Genomic DNA, 24,914 nt, shown 5'->3' with positions numbered 1-24,914 from the left:
CAAAATGGATGGCAGAGATTGAAGTGTGAATTTAAGGTAGTGAGCCATTTAGAAGCTGCTTGGGAGTGATCTTTTTTGGATTTCAGAAAATGAAGGAGACAGAGGGAGAGCTTCAGAAATGTTGCACCAAAGTCAATCCAGAACCTTGCCTTCCTTTGTAGTTGTTTCATCACATTTAAATGCAGCAAGAATGTCACCATCAACTTTTCACAGGTTAACTTCATCTCACAACTTCTAGCCCAAATTTCAAGTTTGGTCCCAACCTTGCGTGAATATCTAAGAACAAGCTGATTGAATTAAAAAAGAAAAAAAATTTATTCTTTTATATAATAATGACAATTGCCAGAAGGCTTAGGGGAAAAAAGTTTACCCCTCCAAAGTACAGCAGACATGCACAGAATTGTTCCAATGATTTGACTCATGCTAATAAAGTCACTGGATTTCCAATCCTTGAGGGAGTTGCTTAAATTACTCAAAACCTTGCTTTGGGTATTTTTGCTTTGAGAAGCCCAGGAGGTACTGGCGGAGGATAATTAATACCCTCGTGCGGAGACAAGAACAGAATCCCCAAGAGAATCAAATGAAAAGCAAGGACAGTGAGCATTCAGTGCACTGGAGAAGCTGCCTGCCAACGTGATGCCAACCCAGCTGCCACTTATATCCACATCCGCTTTGAAATAGAAACTTAAAAAAAATCATTTTTTGTCACAGCCAGGAAAAGGAAGACTTGAAAACAACACTGTCATCAGAAAAATGGGATCCTATCGGCGCAATTTCTCCTGCCATTTTTGTCAGTTGCAGGTCAAGATATAGAGACATCATGCAGAAATACACCCCTGCAAGTATCCGTGTGTGGTTTTATAGGAAGTCTTCACGTTTCTATATGGCATTCTTCACTCTCCCCAGATGGCCTTAGGGACCTCTGAAACCGTACCAAAATTTCAAAGTGTCAAGTCGTTGCCCCAAAAAGGTTATCTCGCAGTTAGGTTTTTGGACATGCTAAATTCAGTGTCCCAGAGGCCCCACTTGGAGCTGAGTCATTCCTGTCATGTAGACGAAGGGACAAGTATATAACAGGTCAGGAGCCTCCTCGGAGTTCCTTCTGCCAAAAATCACTCAGACGTGATGTTTATTTGCAATGGCTTTTTTGCCTGGAGGAAGGGAAGATGGATGAAGTAAGCCTACTTGGACTTGTCATTAATGGCCCAAATTAATCACTGCAAAAGGCCACTGCGTTACCTCAAAAACAGACTGAAATGAAGGCATTCTGGTAAAATGAGAGATGACAACTTTACTATGCTGATGCTTATTCTAATCATAAATAATTTGTTAAAGCATTCCATTGGTGCTAGGCAGATTATTGATTTGTATTAGTGTGACAACATTGAATCATTAACTTTACAGGAAAATTAGAGAAATTTTAACTCTAACAAAGGTGGTATACAAACAAATATATTCTGTCCTATGTGGTAATAAAATAAATCAACAAACAAGAAATTTGTACCAAATTTTCCACAATACTACCTTACAAAGCAGGGCATTGATACTGAATGTGCAGAAACTCAATTAGACCATGAATTTAAGGTAGGATAGGGCTGTGGGAGGTTCTTCAAGAGACCACATTTATAGTTCAGAACTGCCTCAGCTGGGAACTATCTTTCATGTGTACTCCTTAAGGAAGTAAACAAAAGAAGCTTCATGAATGTAGAATTAGTATATATCATCTCTGTATTCTTGGTTTCCTGGCCTTTGGGCCCATTGACAATTGACATTAGCAAAGACAAGCCTAAGTAATGGCTAAAATACTATTGTGCACACATTCCCCAATCTTGCAAGATAGAAGAGCTATTTGCAATTATATTGAACACATGTAAGGGATGTAGGTCAAAGAGAGTGATGGATTATTTGTCTTTGGGAAAACTCCAATACTCAGGGTATAAACATATCCCTCTTCTCTAGAATATGCCCCCTTTCAACAATGCAGATGAGCAGACAACAGGGAATTCTTGGCCAGGCCTAATTGTTTTCTCAACTTTTGACTCCCATATATTACAACCCAGGATACTGAAATAGCTTGCAAATAAGATTGTACAATCACGGATCACATAACAACATTTCAGTCAACCATGGACCGCATATACGATGGTAATCCCATAAGATTAGTTCCATTTAGCCTAGGTGTATAGTAGGCTACACCATCTAGGTTTATGTAAGGACACTCTATGATGCTCGCACAATGAGGAAATCACCTAACTGTGCATTTCTCACTGTTAAGCAACACGTGACTGTCACAGGTCTATCACTGAACACTAGAGATTGAGATATGCCTTGTCTCAATTTTAAAAAACAGAAGAAAATAGGAAATATGAATAGAAGACTGGCAAGCTTTGTATGGATCCTGGTTGTATGTTTGAAACCGACCATCAGCGGGTGGTTTGTGAGCACTGTGAAGGAAGCAGTCACTAGAAGACAAGGGGTTCAAAAAGAGGAAGACATGTTGTCCTGCTCCCCTTTCTTTTGTTTTAGGGTTATAATAGCAGTTTATTTCTCTGGGAAAGCATCCCCCCAAAAATCCAAAGACTAATGCTAATTAAAGAAGTAAAGAATGTTAAAGGTGATGGTTCTTTGCCAGAACATGGAAACTTAGAATTATCAAGAGTAACAAGACAAATTTGATTGTATTTCAGATACAGGACATGTGCTCTAAATGTCCACTATGTGCTCTAAAAAGGAATGAGAAGAAAATTCCATTAAAGCAATTCAGTAAGTGTTCCAGATAAAACAAATAAACAAAAAGAATGAAATTTGCTCAAAGATAGCATTTGCTACAGTAGTATTTGAAAAATTTGAAATTTACAAGTCTCAAAACATGTCATTATTATTAAAACATAATTATAAATTTTTTTCATAGAATCAAAATTATTAGAACTGAAAGTTTCCTGAAGTTGTTTTATTATATAACCATCAGTCTTCAAATTTAAAAATGTTGTCTTCATTTGCAGATGAAGCAAATGAGAGAGACCCAAATGTTTTAAATAAAAATTAATAAATAAAAAATGGAATTTAAAATCCAGGTCTCATACAGACCTATGTGCCACACCTTTACAAAATATCTGAACATTCAACTTCATTTCTATTTTCATTATGCCCTCTCATGCACTAGATGAAATTGTTTCTCTTCCCCTTACTAACCTACCCACGATGGTTTCATAAAGAAAAAATAGTGCATAACTTTCAAATGTAAAATTCTAGGTAAGGATTGCAAATAATAATGATTAGAGGGGAAAAAAGGAAAGGTGTTAGTATTTTTATATCAATCACAGAGCCAGAGATAAAAGATCTTTAAAATCTATATAAATTTTCATATGGAGAATATCACAGATTTGAGATATATTTTTGAAATGAAGAAATAATGTATCTAATACCCCCCATCTCTCTCCATTAGTTATTCTCTCTTCCCTTACTCTGATGTTTCTCTCCTCAGCATTTGGATTTCCTAACATTATACTATTTGTATATTAATTTATTTGTTTATTCTCTGTGTTCCCATTTCGATGTAATTTTGTCTCGTTTGTTCACGTCTAACACCTATGCAGTGGCTGAAACAGTAAGAATTCAATAAATATTTGCTAAAAGAATCAATTAATTTAACATATTAAAACATGCACATATATGATATGATATGTATATTTGCTAGATGAATTGCATTAATTTGACACAGGTGCATATTTGCTAAAATCCTAACTAAATAGCTTCTTTTTAGCATTTTTATTTTTTCTAAGAAGAATGAGCAAGTCAACCCTTCTTGATTCGCAGGCTTTCCATGTTTTCTAGAACACTAATAGAGAACTCTAAACTTCAAAATGATAAAATGATGGCCTACGAAATGTCTGAATATATCAACATTCCTCATGAAAATCCTAGGAAAAGACATGCATTTTATTACTAGGTAAACTTTGATGCAGGTATATTTAAACATACTTACTGATTCTCTGAGGGTCATATGTCAGATTTTAGGACATTGGGGCCTATTTAGAAAGAACAGGGAACTTAGCCTCATAGCCTGACCAGACCCGTAAAATAAAGGATGATCCGGTGGGAAAATGGGGGCAAATTTAGAGATTTGATGGGCAGAAAACAAATGCAAACACAAAGACTAAATTGAAATGTAATAGACTGTTGATCCCAGGGCAGAATTTAATTTAAAAATAAAATAAAACCTTAGGAATTTCTTCAAATGCTTCTGCAGAAGCACAATGCTCTCCTTCATGTTGTCTAGTCACTGTGTATACCATTATCATTGCCAACTGGGTCTACAGCAAACATCAAGTCAAAATCATTTTCTGAGAACTTGTTCCAGATCATGGCAGATGTTTTGGGTTGCACATTTTTTAAATAAATGACAAAATACAATAGTAGCCATCTGTTTTAGAATTTTCTGTTTATTGTTCTCTATGGAATAACAGGCAAAAATAGAAACAAATAAAAGAAAACAGCTGTCATGGAACACATTGAAAGGCCTAAAATTTTGCTTTAAAACTAGTATTGAAACTAACAGATCAGTCATTTTGAGTAACCAGATTTGTTTAAAAAAATAGTTATAAAATTTTTTATTAAATTGTCTGGTTGCATTGGCATCACTTTGTCTCAAGCCATTAATAGCTGAAGAAGGATATTATAAAATCATAAAATTTATATAAACTGAAAATAGCTTCCCACTGATGTAGATATATAATGCACTGACATTTGTAATAAAGATTTTATCTACACTTCCATTTACAATGGCAGTAGGTTGGCAGCCTGGTGAATTGACCTCTCACAACTTCGCATTTGAAATGTATTCATACTGACACAGATGATAATGCCAGAATTTTGGAGGAATTTCTTCAATCAATAAGATTTATCTAACTGGATGGAGAGAAAAATATTTTCCTACCCAAAGAATACAGGAAGAAAGTATTTTCTCTTCCATTGTCCTCCTAGATTCAGAACTCAACAAAATGTACCTTTGCTTCTAGACCGTTACTGCATCCACCCCCATCATATAAAACCCACCCTTTGAGACTCATGAAATTTTATTACACTCTCCGCTGCTGTTTTGTTACTATAATCAAATGAAATGAAGGCCTTTGTCGTCCTGCCCCGTCTTCCTCTCCATGTAAAATCCTGCCATCTGACTGAAGGACCCCAGTGTCCATCAAAACCCAGCCCTTCAGTTGCCTGGCCTACTGGTTCCAAGTAATCTTCTCTTCCACTTCCAACTCAGGCACCCACAACCAGATTTGTACCCCAGTTCTTGTCACCATCCACAATTGCTCCACCTTCAAAAACACTCATTCGAGTATCCTGCTTTCTCACCACAGCTGTTTCTCCTTCCACCATCCTTGCTCAACTTCTCCCCGCAAACAGTGCTTTGGGCCTCATTAGACAACCAGCCTGTGGATGTATCTCTCACAGCTCTTCCAACACGAGTAATCTCCTTTCTTTACTTTCCCAATCTCCAAGTATAACACTCTTGCCATATCCCAAAGACCTTAGACACCTGACTCCAAAACCTAAAATCTAGATTCCAAAAGTAAAACCAAATAACTTATGTAACAAAAAGTTTGATGGAAAGAGGAGAAAAAAGATGAAAAGCAAAGTCCTGTCTGCCCAGCTTTATGTTCCTGGAAAGACCATGCTGAGGACTGGCTCTACTGACTTAGAAAAAATAAGGGTCAGTAGTGAAAGGTCTTGAAGAGAATAAACATCTTTTTCAAAAACTCTACTTCAGATAAGGCCTTTGCCTCCACGCAATGGGAGGCTGCTGTCCTCCAGCGAGGCGGGTGGGGAGGTGGTTTAGCCGGCCTGGGGGATTTCAGGTTTTCAAGAGCATCTACTGAAATGTCCCCATTCCAGATCTTTGACTTCAGCATGAATTCAGTCTCGTGGAACTCTGCCAGTCTTAGCATCAAATTTCAGGCCTTGTTTCTGCACAGGTGGCTCTCTAGCTGCAGGAGATGAGGCTCGCTTTAAAATGCTGCTCTGGAAGATTTCCGGCTTTCATGATGTGCCCTACATTGGTAGTTGGCTGACCTGAGCCTGTCATTCTTCTCCTATGAAACTTCTGCAGCAGTTAACAAATGCAAATCATCTCCACTATTGTTATGATAAACATTGTCGTCCATATCTTTCAAGCGCGAAAGCTTTCACACAAATAGTGCTTCCCCTCTCTTCTGCATCTTATCCTTGTTCCCTAACTACTACAGACAATATGAAAATTCAGTCATGTAGTAAGGCACAAAGTGAGTATATCAATAGATTTTATACACAGAAATAATAACCAATTAGAAGATATAACGAGAAAAATATTTCATTTATAATACCAATAAGAGATAATTTTTAAAATGCTTAGCATACAAACTAGCATTAGGCCCAGGTAAATGCAACATAAAACCCAAATAAACAGTGGCTTAGACACACAAGTGGTTATTGTTTCATGTGAAAAGTCCAGTGGTCAGGAGTTCAAGACGAAAACAGCAGTTCCACGGATCCCTCAGGGTCCCAGGCTCCCTCCAGCTTTCTGTTCCAGCCATAGTGTCCCACTCTCACCACAAGAAAAAGGAAAGAGAAGAACATGCCTTCTCCCTAAAGAACACTCCTTAAAATTGCACATACTACTTCCACTTATATCCCATTGTCCAAAACCTAGTCACATGGCCAGGCTTACCTGCAAGGGAGACTGTGAAATGAAACCCTTATTCTGGATGGCCACATGCCAGCTAAAATTCAGGGCTTCTACTGCAGAGAAAGAGGAGGAATGATATTAGTGGGCAACTAGCAGTCTCTGTCAAACCTAGGAATGTTTAAGAAGAAATATGTAAGATCTACCAAGAGATACTAGGGGGGCAGAGCAAAATGGCGGGGTGAGCTCACCCGGGATTCTCTCCCCTCCAAAATACAACAAAAGATTGGAAGAACTGAATTTCAGAGAATAAACATAATGCCAGCTCGTTAGAGACCTACAATACCAAGAAGGCAGAGATCATAAACCTAGCTTTACACCTTCGGAGGCGCTAGAACGGTAGGAGAGAACATCGCTCCCTCCCCTAGAGTCTGCGATCGCTGCGGCGGGTCGGGAAGGAGCGGGGGAGGGGCCGCACGACCAGGGGATCATCCAGGACTCCTGCCGCTGATTCAGTGGAGACCCGCTGACGGGGGGAAAGCTTCTGTCTGCGGGGACCCCATAAATCAAGGGCCTTGGGAGACCAGAGAACAGAACTGATCTGAACCCAGACCAGTGCGTGGGTAACAGCCCCTCCCCCCCCCCCAGCAAAGCCAGTGGGCGCAGCCATCTTGCCCCAACGCGGAGAGCTAACATGCCGCTCTCGACCCCCATCTAGTGGCGACAGGCTGTAACTGCAACTGAATTCTACCACCATGAGAAAAAACCGCTCCTCTACCATCCAGCAATTTATAAAAGCCCCAGACCAGAAGGAAAACAATAAAAATACAGAATTAAGTCCTGAGGACTTGGAATTAGGTAAACTAAGTGATAATGAATTCAGAGCAGCTATAATCAAAAAACTCAATGAGGTAGAGAGAAAGATAGAGAAACAAGCCAAGTTCTGGAGTTACCTCGCAAAAGAGATTGAAATCATAAAGAAGAATCAAACAGAATTACTTGAGATGAAAAACACAATGGACCAGATAAAACAGAATATGGATTCCCTGAATGCCCATGTAGACAACACAGAGGAGAAAATTAGCATAATCGAGGACAGACAGGCTGAATGGCGCCAGACAGAGGAAGAAAGAGAACTAAGAATTAAAAAAAATGAGGAAAATCTCTGAGAGATAATGGATTCAATGAGGAGTAAGAAGATAAGGATCATAGGAATTCCCAAGAATATGGAAAAGGAAAATGGAGCAAAAAGTGTGCTTAATGAAATTATTGAAGAGAACTTCCCAAATCTAGGGCTCAACGGAGAAATGTGTGTAGAGGAGGGTTTTAGATCTCCTAGATTTGTCAATGTAAAAAGACCTACTGCAAGGCACATAGTAGTAAAGTTGGCAAATAGGAATGATAAGGAGAGAATACTCAGGGAAGTAAGGAAAAAAAAGAGAATAACCTCTAAAGGAGCCCCTATCAGACTGTCAGCGGATTTCTCTACAGAAACCCTACAAGCTAGGAGAGAATGGAGTGATATATTCAAAGCTTTAAAGGATAAAAACCTTCAGCCAAGAATACTCTATCCAGCAAGAATTTCCTTCAGATATGAGGGAGAAATTAAATCTTTTCCAGACAAACAAAAGTTAAGGGAATTTGTAACTAAAAGCCCTCCTTTACAAGAAATCCTCAAGAAGGCTCTCATACTTGAAAAAAGAAAAAAGGGAGAAAGGGGACACAATCCACAGACTAGGGAGACAGATGGATAGAACCAGAACAGGATAGCAAATATTCAATTGTAGCATTAGGGTAAAGGTAAGGAAACTACCAAAACAAGGACGATCTTAGCACTCTAACTACAAATTAATAAGACGAGTTGGAATAAAAAATGAAAATAATTATTTAGGAGGGGAAGAGCAAAGGGTCTAAATCAGTATTGGTCAAGTAGGTAAGAGACCACCAGAGAATAGACTATATTATACACGAGATTCTAAATACAAACTTCAAGGTAGACACTAAAATAAAGTACAGAACAGAGTCACAAATCATAAATAAGGAAAAATCTAAGAAACCCAGCATAAGAAATTGCAGTATTAAATGGGTAGTCTAAAGCACACAGGAAAAGAAACACAGGAAAACAAGATAATGAGCGACAGATTAACAGCATTAAGTCCACATGCATCAATAATCACTCTCAATGTGAATGGATTAAACTCTCCAATAAAAAGACACAGAGTGGCAAAATGGATTGAAGAACAAAATCCAATAATTTGTTGCCTCCAGGAAACACACCTCAGCCCCAAGGACAAACACAGACTCAGGGTGAAGGGGTGGAGGACAATACTTCAAGCAAATAGCAAACAAAAGAAAGCAGGTGTCAGAAAACTTATATCAGACAAAATGGATTTCAAAATAAAACAGGTAAAGAGAGACACAGAGGGACAATATATAATGATCAAAGGGACACTTCATCAAGAAGAAATAACGCTTATAACTATCTATGCACCCAACACAGGAGCACCAAGATTTATAAAGCAACTATTAACAGACCTAAAGGAAGATGTTAAAAACAGCACAATAATAGTAGGGGACCTCAACACCCCACTCACATCAATGGACAGATCATCCAGACAGAAAATCAACAAGGAAATAGTGGAGCTAAATGAAAAACTAAAACAATTGGACTTAATAGACATATATAGATCACTCCACCCTGAAAGAGCTGAATACGCATTCTTCTCAAGTGCACATGGAACATTCTCTAGGATAGACCATATGTTGGGAAACAAGGCAAGCCTCTACAAATTTAAAAAAAATGAAATAATAACAAGCATCTTCTCAGATCATAATGCTATAAGGCCAGAAATTAATTACAAGAAAAAAGCTGAGAAAGGCACAAAGATGTGGAGACTAAACAATATGCTATTGAACAAGCAATGGATCATTGAAGAAATTAAAGAAGAAATAAAAAGATACCTGGAAACAAATGAAAATGATAGCATGCCATACCAACTCATACGGGATACAGCAAAAGCTGTATTAAGAGGAAAATTTATCGCAATACAGGCACATCTTAACAAACAAGAAAAATCCCAAATAAGCAACCTTAAAGCACACCTAACTGAACTAGAGAAAAAAGAACAAGTGAAGCCCAAAGTCAGCAGAAGGAGAGAAATAATAAAAATCAGAGCAGAAATAAATACAATTGAAACGAAAAAGGCAGTAGAAAGGATCAATGAGACAAAGAGCTGGTTTTTTGAGAAGATAAATAAAATTGGCAAACCACTAGCCAGACTTACAAAGAAAAGAAGGGAGAAAGCTCAAATAAACAAAATCAGAAATGAGTGAGGAGAAATAACAACAGAGTCTGCAGAAATACAACAGATTATAAGAGAATACTACAAAAAACTATATGCCAACAGAATGGATAACCTAGAGGAAATGGATAAATTCTTGGACTGCTACAATCTCCCAAAGCTCACTCAAGAAGAGGCAGACAATTTGAACAGACCAATCACAAGGAAAGAGATTGAAACAGCAATCAAAAACATCCCAAAGAATAAAACTCCAGGACCAGATGGCTTTCCTGGGGAATTCTACCAAACTTTCAGAGAGGATTTAATACCTATCCTTTTCAAGCTATTCCAAAAAATTAGGGAAGATGGAACACTTCCTAACACATTCTATGAGGCCAACATCACGCTGATACCAAAACCTGACAAGGACACCACGAAAAAAGAGAACCACAGGCCAATATCACTGATGAACATAGATGCAAAAATTCTAAACAAAATTTTGGCCACCAGAATTCAGCAATTCATCAAAAGAATCATACATCAGGATCAGGTGGGATTCATACCAGGGACACAGGGATGGTTCAACATCCGCAAATCAATCAATGTGATACACCACATCAACAAACTGAGGAATAAAAACCACATGATCATCTCAATAGATGCAGAGAAGGCATTTGACAAGATCCAACAGCCATTTATGATAAAAACTCTGAACAAAATGGGCATAGAAGGAAACTACCTCAACATAATTAAGGCCATATATGACAAACCCATAGCCAACATCATACTCAATGGGCAAAAACTGAATGCCATCCCCCTGAAAACAGGAACTAGACAAGGATGCCCTCTATCACCACTCTTATTTAACATAGTACTGGAGGTCCTGGCCAGAGCAATCAGGCAAGAAAAAGGAATAAAAGGAATCCAAATAGGGAGGGAAGAAGTGAAACTCTCGCTGTTTGCAGATGACATGATCTTATATATAGAAAACCCCAAAGAATCCATTGGAAAACTGTTAGAAGTAATCAACAACTATAGCAAAGTTGCAGGGTATAAAATCAATTTGCATAAATCAGTAGCATTTCTATACTCCAGTAATGAACTAACAGAAAAAGAACTCAAGAATACAATACCATTCACAATCGCAACAAAAAAGAATAAAATACCTTGGGGTAAATTTAACTAAGGAAGTGAAGGACCTATATAATGAAAATTACAAGGCCTTTCTGAGAGAATTGGATGACGACATAAGGAGATGGAAAGACATTCCATGTACATGGATTGGAAGAATAAACATAGTTAAAATGTCCGTTCTACCTAAAGCAATCTACAGATTCAACGCCATCCCAATCAGAATCCCAATGACATTCTTTACAGAATTAGAACAAAGAATCCTAAAATTCATATGGGGCAACAAAAGACCCCAAATTGCTAAAGCAATCCTGAGAAAAAAGAACAAAATGGGAGGCATCACAATCCCTGACTTCAAAACATACTACAAAGCTACAGTAATCAAAACAGCATGGTACTGGTACAAAAACAGGTGCACAGATCAATGGAACAGAATTGAAAGCCCAGAAATAAAACCACACATCTATGGACAGCTTATCTTTGACAAAGGAGCTGAAGACATACAATGGAGAAAAGAAAGTCTTTTCAACAAATGGTGCTGGGAAAACTGGACAGCCACATGTAAAAGAATGAAAATTGACCATTCTTTTTCACCATTCACCAAAATAAACTCAAAATGGATTAAAGACCTAAAGGTGAGACCTGAAACCATAAGGCTTCTGACATCAGTATTAAAAGGATCTTTTCGGACACCATGCCTTCTCAGAGAAGGGAAACACTAGAAAGAATAAACAAATGGGACTTCATCAGATTAAAGAGCTTCTTCAAGGCAAATGAAAACAGGATTGAAACAAAAAAACAACCCACTAACTGGGAAAAAATATTTGCAAGTCATATATCTGACAAAGGCTTAATATCCATAATATATAAAGAACTCTCGCAACTCAACAACAAAACATCAAACAACCCAATCAAAAAATGGGCTGGAGACATGAACAGACATTTCTCCAAAGAAGATATACTGATGGCCAAAAGGCACATGAAAAGATGCTCATCATCGCTGATCATCAGGGAAATGCAAATCAAAACTACACTAAGATATCACCTTACACCTGTTAGAATGACAAAAATATCTAAAACTAATAGCAACAAATGTTGGAGAGGTTGCAGAGAAAAAGGAACCCTCATACACTTCTGGTGGGAATGCAAACTGGAGCAGCCACTATGGAAAACAGTATGGAGATTCCTCAAAAAATTAAAAATAGAACTACCATACGATCCAGCCATCCCACTACTGGGTATTTATCCAAAGAGCTTGAAGTCAGCAATCCCAAAAGTCCTATGCACCCCAATGTTTATTGTAGCACTGTTTACAATAGCCAAGACGTGGAAGCAACCTAAGTGTCCAACAACAGACGAATGGATAAAGAAGATGTGGCATATATATACAATGGAATACTACTCAGCTGCAAAACAGAACAAAATCATTCCATTTGCAATAACATGGATGGACCTTGAGAGAATTATGTTAAGTGAAATAAGCCAGCGAGAGAAAGATAATCTGTGTATGACTCCACTCATATGAGGAATTTAAAATTATGGACTAAGAACAGTTTAGTGGATACCAAGGGAAAGGTGGGGTTGGGGGTGGGCACAAAGGGTGAAGTGGTGCACCTACAACATGACTGACAAACATTAATGTACAACTGAAATTTCACAAGATTGTAACCTCTCAATAACTCAATAAAAAAAAAAAGATCTACCAAGAAATAATTTTAAATTGCCTGAGAGATACAAAAGAAGATCTAAGCAAATGAAAAAGCACACCACATTCTTGGAAAAGCAAAGAGAAATGTTTCCTTGATAATCCACAGATAAGTTGTAATAGCCATGAATTTTAATGCCTCAAATAAAATAGCAAAAACAGATATAAAATAAGACTGTTAAATATATGGGTAAATAACAGAAACACAATTATAGGAACAAATAACAACCTTTGGTAGGTCAAACAAAAAAATATAAAAAATACTTTTAACAATAGAATAAATAACATCCAGATGTCAGCTAAGGTCATCTTTCTCTCAAAAATGAAATTGGCAGATGTCCCCCATTACATGTCAGGCAAAGGTTCAATGGCCTCCCTAAGACTTCTGGGAATTCTCATGTCTTTCCTTCTCAAGATTCCCTGTAGCCTCGTTCCTGCCCTCTGAACCTCATGAGATTCTTGCCTTCTGTCTCATTCTTCTTTATCCACTATGCATGGGACCAGACATGGGACACAGATGACTCCTTTCTTCATTTATCTAACAGCTCACAGAGGCCTTTTCTATTTATGGTCAAAATAATGGAAAGTTTGGGAAAGTGAAGTAGAATTTTGCCCTGACAAGCAAACTACTTGCACATACTAGGCAGCCTGTTCTTAGAAGTCACTAGTGCTGGGCTACTCCACCACCATGAATTTCACACATTTTTCTGTAAATTTAGCTTCTTGCCTTGTTACCCAGCTCTGCTTCCCCCAGGAAGACGGCCCCGACATATCCCTGTTGCTCTGTTTTCAGGTCTATCCCATTTTGCCTCATCTCAGAAAATAACTTTTTCACTTTTTTTTTTTTTAAATTAGAGATAGCTCCAAATACAGCTAGGGTGGAATACATCAGAAGGGTTACGATATCACCATAATTTCCGTCAGACTCCATAGTGTCGTACCAAATAAGCATCGACCCAGTGATGCACTGCAGCCAGCTCGCACTGCCTCACGAGAGCCAATTACCTGAGCCTTTCCTGTTCCCCACTCAGTGCCTTCACATCAGCAGACTGAAATCTGCATAGTGAAAGTATTTACACCCCAGAAGTCAGCAAACACTACACATATCAGTGCTTTTGTTTGGGTTGGGGCTGGGTGGGGTTTTGTGGTTCTCTGTTTTTTGGGTTTGTTTATTTGTTTGGAGGGTCAGTTTACCATTGCAACACTTCATACACTCTAGAAAACTCTGGATTTAATGTGCAAATGAAGATTCAAGTCTTTTGACTTCCTCCCACATGAAGCAGCCTAACCCTCAAGGACAGTAAAAAGAACACAGAGAGGATGCTAAGCAACAAGATGACACCATTGCTTGGATTCCACACAGACCATGGGAACATAATACTCTGCCTTATTCTAGTCCATGATTTTCTCCAGGCAACAAGATTGAATAGAACAGTTCAAACAACATGGATATGCAACTGTATAATTGATTAATTTGTTAATTAAGCTGAACTGATGAGAGTTCAAACTTGAGGACAAAGAAGTGCTCTTATCCCACATTCTAAAGAAAGGCTCTGGGGATCAATAGCTCACACAAGATCTAATGAAAAGCAAAAGAATCTGGCCTACAACCCCCAGCCAGGCCCCACTCCCACCGCAGCCAACCCCAACCAATTACATAAGGAGATGACTGGAGGGAGAGAAGAGAAGGTTGTTGAAGTCATTGTGCTTGTGGGGAATGTAGTATTCATGGAAAAAGGTACCTCCCAGCTCTCGAGACAATTCTCTCGGAGACTGTTGAATAGAATTTCTTAGCCCTTCCAAGATGAACAACTAGAGAATGTATTTGGGGAATGGCTATCTGCTAAGACTTGCTGAGCTGTTGCTGTGAATTAAAGAGAGATGGTGGTAGACTAAGAAAGAAGGTGACAATAGAGCAGCCAAGACTCTCATCCTTTACTGTGCTAAGGGTGTGTGAATTTCTCACAGGTCCAGGAGACACCAGAAAAGGAACTAATCATGAGATCTTTTTGCCAGTACCTCAACCAAGAGGGCTACCCTCCAGGCTAAGGGACTTCAGCACGAGGAGGTTGTGGGATATACCACTGTGGATGGGAACTGAGTAGAAGGAATTAGAAGTGCTTGTGCCAGAGAAGATGCCCCATGCCAAAGAAATGAGCCACTGGGAGATCTCACAGGACAGGGCAGAGAACTCACACCTGCCACTCCAAGAGGGATCAACTTTTTCAGTGCCTTTAACACACAGAAGCCGCCATCGGCAGCCTGTCAGGAGAAGCCAGAGGAGCAGCATAAACCAGTATAAACCAACAAAGGAAGAAGCACAACTCTACCCAGTTAAAAACAGGTTGACTTTTCAGCCCTTTCTTCCTCTTGTCCCCAAACACAGGAGTTGGAGTCTAGATGAGGAGGTGAAGGTAAGGGGGTACAAGAACAGACCGTGTTAACCTCCCCACTTAGAGAACCTTGAATCATAAGAGGTGATTTGGGATGGAAAAGCTTTAGACCAAGTATGAGGGGAATTTTAAACTTGACTGGGTTGAGTTTTTAAATCTGAGAGTTTTCCAAATGTTATGAATCTGTCTATAATATCCTTAAAGAATGAAATGGAGGATTTGATAAATGTTAAAAGCACTGATTAAAGAAAAATAAAGCTTTTCATGTTTATACTCTACCCCGTTGAGATCCACCCCTTAATAAACAGTTCTTATTTGAATTTACACAAAGCAGAAACAAACTAAAACAAAACCTTCTTCCTTTATTTCCTTTTTTGTCTCCACCCAAATTCCCTTCAGTGTTCCCTCACTGTGACAGGATGCCCTGTTGGTTTGTGCTGGTTTCTGCTGCTCCTCTGACTAATCCCATCAGGCTGATGATGGTGGCCTCTGTGAAAGGCAATGAAAGAGCCGATCCCCCATGGAGATCTGTGATGTGTAAGTTGTTCCCCCCTTCCTGTGTCTGTTCTCCGGCGTGGGACATCCAGCCTGTCCCTCCAGGTCTTTGTTTGGCCTGTCTCTATATTACAGTAAGTGGTTAGGCTCCGCAGGCTATCTCATCTGGCACATACACAATCATTGCTTTGTGGTTACTGTTAGCTGATTTGATTCCAAGTCTATGCAAAAAGCATTGAACACTGAGGAATGAAACAATGCAAAGAACCAAACACTTATTTGCCATGAAGACACAAGTTGGTGCTAACTGGTTTATCTGATTTCACTTTCCTTGTATTTGGAGTCCTGAAGGTTTTGTTTTATTTTAATGCAAGTATTTTCCATTTAGATAATAGTCTACTTATTTTTAAAGTATTATTTAAACTTAAACATATATTGTTGCAAACTTTACATCTCATCATTTTACTTCTCAAACAAAGGCCAGGTCTCTAATTGCTCCCTTCACTCACCCCCGTTGCCACCCTGGAGCCTCACTACTATTTATTTGCACAGTGATTGAGCTTTCCAAAAGTCCAAAGATCAGATCATGTGCTCTGATAAGCAAATGACCCAACAGTTTGAATTAAACAGAGAAGAATTAAGAAGCTTTGAAAGTTCAGTCTTTCCTTTTTCCTCCAACTCCAATCTCTTTTCCCAAGAAAATATGTACCTCATCCTTGCCTCCTCTCAGAAAGCAACATCAGTTACAATTGTTTTGTTTTGTTTTAAATAAAATCCCCTCATCCAATATAATCAGGCATACCAAGGTATGCAAATGAAGAGACAGTAAGCTAAATTCACTCTATAAATATAGAGGAGGCTGAGGACGTGTATCAGTTACCTTTTAAACAATTACTTTTTTAAACATATTTGAGTTTGTGCCTTTAGGCCAGGTGTGTGCCCTCCCCGCCACCTCATTGGCACCACTCCCTAAAGAATTCCACCTGGTTGTGGAGCACATTCGTGTCACCTACATGATTTCCTAAGGTGTCTGGACTGACCTGAGACCAACACTGACTATATGCACGCAAGTACGTATGTCTTCCACCAACAGGGAATATGCCTTCTTCTCAAACATCCAGAAAATATTTGTAAATATTGTTTCAAGAACAGGTAAACGAATGAACGGAACGTTAGAGGCCATCTTAACATCATTAAAATTTAAAAGATCTTAACAGATGAAGAAGAAGCACTGAAACTAAGCGTTGCATATGGAAGAATTACCCAAAGCTTTCGGGGAAATTATATTTTTGAGGACCAGATTAAGTTGGATCACAATTTCAAACTATCACCCATTAAAATAAATTTCATTTAAAAGTAAAAGCAGAAAACAGGTGGAAATACGTCTATTTAACTGATCTCAGAATGGATAAGCCCTTTTTAAACATAGACACAAGTTAAATACATTGTTAGGAAACGTTGTTAAATTTACCCACAGAGAACTTGAAGCCCACTCAAGGACAAAACCTGATAAAATTATAAGACAATTCAAATGGAGAAAATTATTTCTATCAACAATGACAAACAGACATTTAATAATATTTACTATATTAAAAACCCTCAAATGTACAAAAAGGACACTGAAACTTTTATTGAAAACGGACAAAGCATGTGAATAGAAAATTCACAGAAGAGGGCATATAAATGCTTAACATGTAATAAAGTATTCAAGGTACTAATAAATAGACATACCAACTAAAACAGAGAGAAAACATTGATTGTGTTGTCTAATTGTTCTTTTTTTTTAAGATAAGGGTGCTGCCGAGAGTGCAGTGAGTAGGGTGTTTCACACCCAGCTCGTAGGATAAACTGGTATAAACACTCTGGAAAATAATCAGACAACGTGAACAAAGATGACTGAGTGCGTTGCTGTTTAACCTAAAAGAAACAGAGATAAGAATAAAGATTTATACCGAAGGAAATTTATGACAGAATATACGTAAAATCAAATATTGGAAACAACCTAACTTCCAATAATAGAAAAATAATTAAACAACTAATCTTTGAAGAAGATTAAATGACATGTAAATATAGTATAGGTATTCGTATATGTCAACTCAGAAAAATTCTAAATCATATAAAAATCGCATAGGAAATGAAATATTGATTGTATTTAGGTAGTACAATTATAAAAGTTATTTTCTCCTAAAAACTGTTTACTGTTTCTAAATTTTGCAATATGTGTGTATTAGAAATACCTTTATAAAGTATTTCTTGAGTACTGAGTGTATTTTTTCAATGGTTTGGAAATCGCTAATGCAAACACTTAAAATATAGCTTTATACCACAGTAGGTTTGCCACTGCTGTCACAGCACAGAGCTCAAATCCAAAGCATCTACTGCAAGCCTAGGTGTTAGAGACAGCAGACGGACAAGAAATTTTCTGGCCCTTGGAAAGTGTCCAGTCTAATGAAGAGACAAGAAAGTCAACCATGAGAATGCAATGTGCTAAGGGCTGTACCTGAGGCATTCACAGCCTGCAGGACAAGCACAGCTGAAAAACAGTGAATTCAGCCTAGAAGACGGTGTCAGAAAAACTTCCGAGGGTGATCTTTGATCTGACTCATTCTTCCTCATCTCTCTTTTCTTCTTTTCCCAGTATATTAGAGACAGAGGAGACACAGTAAAGAGATAGAGCCTTTAAATTTGGCTCTATCATTTAATACAGTCATGTTATGAAGGATTCTTAAAATCAGCTGGAGAAGGTTATTTTTACTCCTCTGCGGCAAGTTGTGGAGCAAGAGACCACCAGCTGCCAGCCATTAATTGTATCATGGTCTGTCTCAGCTTTCCAGCCAAAGTCACTCTTTTCTGAGAGTGGAGGAGACTAGCAATGAGTCAATAAGACAGTGATACAGGGGCTGGCTACTTCCACCCAATGTGGGGCCCCTGGAAGGGACAATTGTTGCTCCAGACCTCTCTGTTGGGTTGCCCCAGGTGAACATCGCGGTCTGAAGGCTTCCCCTTGTCCGTTTCTGCCTCTTTCCTTCTCCTTGTGCTCTTCTACTCAGTCTCCTTATCTGCTTCCCAGAGAACCCAACCATCACACGGGAAATGAGTCAAAAAGGCCCAACGTGTGGGTAAAGAAGAGAAAAGGAACAGGACCAGAAGAAAAAAATATTTGGCCTCACATGAGATGAAGTTGGCCAATAGCAGTATAATTTTCTTTCTGGTAATGTCCTCTGGTCTGTGGCAGGCATTAATAAAAAGCGCACAGGGTCATAGTGGGGTGATGGCAAGTACAGCCGTCAGGAGCAATTAGGACATTAAGGGACAGTTGCCAACTGATTGGTTTGCATGAATAAAGCAGAAAAAAATGAAGATAGGAAGATGGCAAGAATTCAAACTGGAAAGTCAGGAGCTAGGCCATGGAGAATGTTGCACCCTAAGTCAAATAAATGAGCATCTTTCCTTTCAACTTTCTTAAATACCTTCTTTTTCACTTCCACTGTTTCTATAGTCTTACAAGAGGACAAGGGAATTATAACATGAAAATCCCGAGTGAAATTGATTGATATTATCATACTTTCAGTGAATACTGGAAATAAACTTGAAATATCAGAAAGGAAGTATTCACTTTCCAAGGACTGCTAGAATATCTACTTACCCTTATGTCTGGTGTAATATTTCATAGGCACACATTAGACTATTCACTCCAGTGATGACAAAAAAGGTGGCAGGTTGAGCACATATAAGATTTAGTTAAGATATGAGTTTTAAGGTTTTTATCACCAGTGTCCCCTCAGACAGTAACAATTTTTCTGTGATGTGGTCTCTCCCAGATCAAACTTTCCAGATGTCTGTGCAAAACTGTATGTAACCATCCAGCCAGAGAGCTCTTCTTTTCTGTGACATAAGTTTGCCTTTCAGGCGTGTCACAATCACTTAACCATCACTCACACCCACTTTGCATGGACACCTATATCAAATTGATTGTTGTTTACAAGGCCTTGGAACTAGACTAGTTCCTCATGGCCCTTACTTCACTGTTATGTATCACACAATGACAAGACAGTAAGTATATAAATTCATTTTGTTTCTAGTGTTATAAAAAGCAGAAGAGCTCAAACAGTCCATAGGTATTCTCCTAAATGGGTATCTTCCAGTGACATGCCATGGCCCTCACTGGTTGACACTGCCCTATAAAACATTCCTAATACAGATGTCTGTGTCCATGGTGATGACTCAAATGGGCTTAAACTGAGAATTGCTTAAAAGCAGGGGTTTTGTCTTAATAATTCTATCTGTAGTGCCTAGGACAACCAACAGAAAGCAATTTCTGATTTTTGTTTCAGCTTCGCAAATCAGAAATATCTCCTCTGAAAGTAGAGTAATATGCATCGTTCTGGGGACTATGCCCACGAGCTAGAAATAGAAATGAAAAAGAAAAAAATCCAAGAGCTTAGTAAATTATAATTTTTAGTAAAGGTCTTTATGAAGCAAATGGCCCATAAGAATCCATCCTCAGTGGCCTTCTCTCCTCCAGTCATATGTAGTTAGCCTCTGCAAAGCCTGATGGGCCACTGGCCCAGCATGAACTTCATAAAATGTGGGATGCTATCATCTGCAAATACGCTGCGCTTCCTCCAAATTAATTTCTCTGACATTAATGAAAGTTCTGCAGTTGTGAACGTTTATTACCAAACAGGTTTAAAATGTCAGTCTTGATTTATTTTCTATTATAATCGTTTTATAGCATGTTTTTTGCCCCCAACAGGATTGTCATCAGTTAACCAATAAGAAGGACAAAAAATAAAGAAAAGAAAAGGAAACTGATATGGATAAACTTAAACAAAATTGCCAAAGACAACACAAGTTAAAAATGTAACGCCACTTGATTTGCCTTCCCTTTCTGTTTCTCCCCCTATTCCTCTCATTCCTCCAAGAATTTCTGTGAACTACACTGGACAGATTAACACATTAAGGCCCTGACTCTTGCTCTTGGGATCTTGAGCACGAATTACAATTGTGCAGATTTTTAAAAGGCTTCATCTGAGAGCTTAGCTAAAGCGGAGATGCAAGATCAAAAATAGTAATGATTTCTAGAAAAACAGATAAACAAACAAAAGTAGAACTTAACCATCTAAGCAAATTATAAAACTAGCAGATTGTTCAATGTTTTTCATCATATTCTTTAATTAACAACATGACAGTTGACTATAAATTTGCATGCTAACCTTGACCAAAATGCAGAATAAAAATCTAGTTTAATTTGAACCAGGGAGGTTAATAGGCAAAGCTTTATTTGAGAAATCCTCTTGTTAAATTCATCAGAACTTAATGAAAATTACGAAGTAAATTAGTTTGCCTTTGACATTTTTCCCAATTTAAGAAAGAATCTTCTCCTCACGTTTGGTTCTCCCTCTGATCTATCTCTTGCTCCCTTTAAAACAAATTATTATGTTTTCTTATTACTAAAATAGTGTATGTCCTTTAGACAAGATTTAACATGGGAAAGTGCTATGTATCTCCATGTTATCACTTACCAATTATATTGACACATTTATGTGACTCCTTCCCCAGAATATAAATTCTTCCTGTCAGAAACAGACACTTTGAGATTCCAGCACCTTAAACAGTGAACAGCACATAGCAGAGGCTCAACATATGTTTTTTTATTAAAGTAAACAAACAAAAAAATACCCATAAGCTCACCACCCAGAATTATTTACTTATTTTTTTTCATTTCTTTCCAATTTTTATTCTATTCTTTCTGGATCACTTTTCTAAGTTGGAAAATAATTCCAAAAAAATTTGATAAGAAAACTCTAACATTCAAAAAGCCTCAAGAGCCAACAAATAAATCTCAAGTGGTAGAAATGAAGGCATCAGAAAAGGAATATATTCCAGAAAGCCAGAGAGTTTACTGTCATTACTGAAATTGTGACACACACCACTGCACTTTCTCATAATGGTAACGCTCTGCTATTAAGGAATCAAGAGTTTCACTATAAGGGAGAAAAGATGCAATATGTGATCAAAGAAGGTAAAGAAGAGCTAAGCAATATTAAATGCAAACTGGAAATATTAGTAGGGGCTCGAGATTTTTTTATATGTGTTTTCCAGCTCTACTCTCTGGATGGATGTAGAAACAATGACATCTCTGTAACAATGAGCACATTTTATGTCCAGACCTTGTATTCTAAACATCATTCTCCACTGAAAGAAACCAGAGAAACTTGGAGAAATGCTTATTCCAGGTCTAAGTCAGGGGAAATATAAAGTAAATCTGAAAAATCTTGTTGCACTAGAAAGAAATAAAAGTGCTCAAAGACTTGTGGGGTTGTATTAGTTAGCAATTGCTATAAAACAAACTACTCCCAAACTTAGAGGCTTAAAATAATAAATACTTATATGTCCCAGTTCTCTGGGTCAGAAATATGAGGGTGGCTTAGCTGGGCCTCTGGCTCAGGATCTCTCCCAAGGCTGCAGGAAAGTCATTAGCCAGGCTGCACCCTCTCAGGCTCATCTGGGAGAGGATTCAATTTTAAACTCACTCATGTGGCTGTTGACAATATTTGTTTCCTCGTGGGCTGTTATACTTAAAGCTCAAGTTTCTTGCTGGTGATTGATCAGAGGGCTCCCTCAATTTTTAGCCATGTGGGCTTCCCCATAGGGAAGCTGACAACATTGTGTCTAGCTTTCATTAGTGTGAGCAAACAAGAGAGTAAGAGAGAACTAGCAAGACAGAAGCCACAGGTTTTTCATAACCTAATCTCTGACATGGCGCAGCACTGCTTTTGCCCTATCCTATTTGCTGGAAGTGAGTCACTAGGTCCAGCCCACACTTAAGGGGAAGGATTATACAAGGGCATGAATATTAAGAAGCAGGGATCATTGGGAGACATTGCAGTGGCTGTCTATCACACAGAGCAGGTCAGAGATCAGAGGAACAAGCTTGAATGGGCTCCAATTGAATGGGCTATTTAGAAAGATTTGATCATTAATAAAAATAACTATGATAATTGATTATGATGCAATGAATTTAAAAAAAAACATGAGTCTAAAGCTATTAGAAAAGCTGGGGGAAAAGAAGAATTTCAAAGTGAGTAAAATGTGTTGTTTGGATTCAGATTGCCATTTTAAACGGGAAATCTAGACTTCTCTTTTGAAAACTCACAAATTCTCTTTAAAAATTCTATAATTCACCCAATCTAGACTTCTCTTTTGAAAACTCACAAATTCTCTTTAAAAATTCTATAATTCACCCAGTTTTCATGGAAAGTTTATTCATATATTTGATCCAATAAAGATTTTGGTCCATCTCTAAAAAAAGAAAAGGTGGGAAGTAGAGGGGAAGTACAGTCTTATTTATAAATGAATGCCAGCCAATAAATTTAGGAGGAATGAGAGAATTAGCAAATCACCATTTTGTAACCCCCAATGTAATAAATGATTCAGGCAAGGATTATTAAAAGGAGCTAAACCATTTGGTGAAACATAGTTATTTAACAGAACAGTCAGCTAGTGCAAAATATCATCTAATCGATTAAATATTAATTAAAAAGAGGAAAAAGTAAGCTTTTTTCAATACTAATTCTGGCAGTCAGCTCCTTAGCCAGTCGCTAACAGTGGGACAACCATATATTATGTGCTTCCTGATATAATGTAATACAAAGTATAGATCAGTGTCTACAACATCTTCTTGCCATAAATATTTAAACTTTATCTATTCAAGCTTTTAGACCAAACATCCAAATTACAGAAAATACAAGGGACAGAGAAACAACTTAAATGACGCCATGAGGAAGTAATCAGACAAATCCAGAATGTGTGACATCTAAGAGAAGATTACCCCGGACTCCTCAAAAGTCACTGTCATGGGGTAAAAATAAAAGAATGGAGGCCTGTTCTAGATAAGACTAAAGAGAGATCAAAACCAAATGCAATGTGCATATCCTTATTGGATTGTGTGTAGGAAAAAATAAATTGCTGAAGTCTCTGGGGGATGCCATCCAAAGAGGTTGCAGACATATAGTATGAGGATATAAGATAGCATTTATTGAGTGAAAGGTTTAAAGCAGAGAAATAGTAGAGTGCATATATTTCCCATAACTCTTATAATCTCACAGTTTAGGCCGGGCGTTGACGACCTCTAAGTGCCTGGCCAATGTGCAGTAGAGAGAAGCCCTCCTCTACTGAAAAGGCTCTTCCTGTTTATAGGATGTAGCTTGGGCAGGAATAATCTATGCAATGATCCAACGCTGGAAGCTCCCAGTTTGAGGAAATGGTCTCACGGGAAATATGGAGCCTCCAGGGTCCAGTGGCTGGTGTCAGGCTCCTCGTCCCTGGAACTAACTTACACTTGCTGAGAAGCTCTCTGCTAAGCTGCTGAAGAGAACCTCCAAGAGCATTGGGGAATCTCATCAGAGGACAATTGGAAAATTTTAAAATGCACTGGATACTAAATAAAATCGTTGAATTACTGTAACTTTTCTTAAGTGTGATAACAGTTTTGTGGTTATGCATGAGAAAGTCCCTTATTCTTAGAAGGTGGGTGCTGAAGTATCCAGAGGTAAAATGCCATGATGTCTGCAACTTATTTTCAAAGAGAATTAAAAAAAAAAAAAAGAAATGGGGGCTGGCCCCGTGGCCGAGTGGTTAAGTTCGCGCGCTCTGCTGCAGGCGGCCCAGTGTTTCGTTGGTTCAAATCCTGGGCACGGACATGACACTGCTCATCAAACCACGCTGAGGCAGCGTCCCACATACCACAACTAGAAGGACCCACAACGAAGAATATACAACTATGTACCGGGGGGCTTTGGGGAGAAAAAGGAAAAAATAAAATCTTTAAAAAAAAAAAAAGAAAAGAAAAAGTGGGTGTGTGGTGAGAGAGAGGCAAAGACAAAGAAATAAAATGTGGCAAAATGTTAGCAGTTGCAGAATCCAGGTGACTGGTACGTAACCGTTCATTGTGCTGTTGCTTATACCTCTGTGGAGTTCCGAAATTTTCAAAATAAAACGTTGGGGGGAAATGAGGATTGTCTTAACTCTTACGTAAATTAGAAGTAAATTTACAAAGCACGTGAAAACATGCTTTCTAGTTCTTCTTTTCTAATTTAAAAAATCAGTAACGTAAACTCAGAGGCTAGACGGCTGGCTGCAAATAATTGACCTTTGGAAGCCAGATTAAATTATTCAAGACAAGTTGGTTCCTAGAACACTGAAATGAGGACATGGCAAATGTGTGCTCATGGGGAAATTTT

The 24,914-nt window shown here is 38.2% G+C and overlaps 2 long non-coding RNA genes across 2 annotated transcripts in view; one reads left to right on the top strand and one right to left on the bottom strand.

Annotated features, from left to right (window-relative positions):
• Positions 1–19,526, bottom strand: part of LOC139081847 (uncharacterized) — a 123,930-nt gene extending 104,404 nt beyond the window's left edge. Inside the window, exon 1 of the long non-coding RNA XR_011537286.1 lies at positions 19,316–19,526. This is a non-coding gene — a long non-coding RNA (uncharacterized lncRNA). The remainder of the gene's footprint in view (positions 1–19,315) is intronic.
• A 76-nt stretch (positions 19,527–19,602) lies between these two features.
• On the top strand, positions 19,603–20,541 carry LOC139081846 (uncharacterized). Its single transcript, XR_011537285.1, has 2 exons — positions 19,603–19,722; positions 20,426–20,541. It is a non-coding gene; the product is annotated as an uncharacterized lncRNA (long non-coding RNA).
• The last annotated feature ends 4,373 nt before the right edge of the window (positions 20,542–24,914 follow it).

Source organism: Equus przewalskii, chromosome 2 (genome assembly GCF_037783145.1).
Source record: "Equus przewalskii isolate Varuska chromosome 2, EquPr2, whole genome shotgun sequence".
Lineage (NCBI taxonomy): Eukaryota > Metazoa > Chordata > Mammalia > Perissodactyla > Equidae > Equus > Equus przewalskii.
Note: the sequence above shows the minus strand (reverse complement) of the source record. Positions and strands in the feature narration are given on the sequence as shown.